Raw genomic sequence first — 1,577 nt, 5'->3', positions numbered from 1 at the left:
AAAAAAATCTATAAAACTTGCTTCACTTCTCTTTCAATCATTAATAAATGCCACCGACATCAACTTGATTACTTAGTTACTAGGGAGAAAGAGCCATCTTTGATTTTCCTCTTTTCCTCCTCTGCTGTATTTACTGCAGCATCAGGCCCTGTCACTTCTCTTTCTGAGATTACTATATGAAATTCATCAGCTGGTTTTTGTTTCCATTGCCACTATCCTATTTTTATGGCATACATTTTGCAATAGCTCTCTGATATCTTCACACTTGCCCCTTCTCCTCCTACCAAATCTTGATTTCACATGGAAGTCGCAGTGAAGGGGTCATTAGGAGTTGGAATCACGTTGATGGCACTGAATTTGGAGTTTTCTTTTTTGGAGTGGTTAATGATCCATATTCTGGAATGACACTACCTAAGTGTGAATTCTGACTTTGCCATATACTAGCTATGTGAATTTAGGCAGTTTACCTCATCTTCTGTGCTGTAGTTGCTTCAGCAGCAAAATGATAAGAATAGCACCTTCATCAGTGGGTTATTATGATTAAAATTTTGAAATTTGAACACATAAGATTTTTTTTAATAAGTCGTTTTATTGGGGGCTCTTACAGCTCTTAAAACAATCCATACATTAATTGTATGAAGCATATTTGTACATATGCTGCCATCATCATTTTCAAAACACGTCCTTTCTACTTGAGTCCTTAGTATCGGCTCCTATTTTTCCCCTCCCTACCCTTCTCCCCAACCCGTGAACCCTTGATAAATTTTAAATCATTATTGTTTTCATATCTTATACTGCCCATTGTCTCCCTTCACCCACACATCTGTTGTTCATGTCCCCATAGGGCGGGGGTGTTAAACATTGATCCTTGCTACCTGTTCTGCCTTTCTCTCCCTTTTCCCCCTACCTTCAAGGTATTGCTACTCCCGTTACTGTTCCTGGGGGGTTATCTGGCCTGGATTCTAGATGTGGAGAGTTCTGACCTGTACCAATGTGCATGCTCTGGTCTAGTCAGGTTTGTTAGGTAGAACTGGGGTCATGATAGTGGTGGGGTGGGGGAGCATTAAAGAACTAGAGGAATGTTGTATGTTTTGTTGGTGCTATACTGCAGCCTGGCTGACTTGTCTCTTCCTTGTGACCCTACTGTGAAAGGATGTCTAATTTTCTACAGATGGGCTTTGGGTCTCCACTTCAACCCACCTCATTTGCATCGACATGATTGCTTGTTTTGGGTCTTCTGATGCCTGATACCTGATCCTGTGAACACCTCATGATCACACAGGTTGGTGTGCTTCTTCCATGTGGGTTTTATTGCTTCCCTGCTAGATGACTGCTTGTTTAACTTCAAGCCTTTAAGGCCACAGACACTATATCTTTTAATAGCTGGCCACCATCAGCTTTCTTCATCACATTTGTTTATGCACCCATTTTGTCTTCAGCAATCATGTTGGGAAGGTGAGCACCACAGAATACTAGGTTATTAGAACAAAGTGTTCTTGAGTTCAGGGAATACTTGAGTAGAGGCCCAATGTCGAGACTGTAATTCTTTAAGTAGTAGAAAGCCTCATCTTTCTCCT

This window comes from Echinops telfairi, unplaced genomic scaffold, assembly GCF_000313985.2.
Source record: "Echinops telfairi isolate 266 unplaced genomic scaffold, ASM31398v2 ScPeMD7_443;HRSCAF=831, whole genome shotgun sequence".
NCBI classification, from domain to species: domain Eukaryota; kingdom Metazoa; phylum Chordata; class Mammalia; order Afrosoricida; family Tenrecidae; genus Echinops; species Echinops telfairi.
This window is presented reverse-complemented; position numbering follows the sequence as displayed.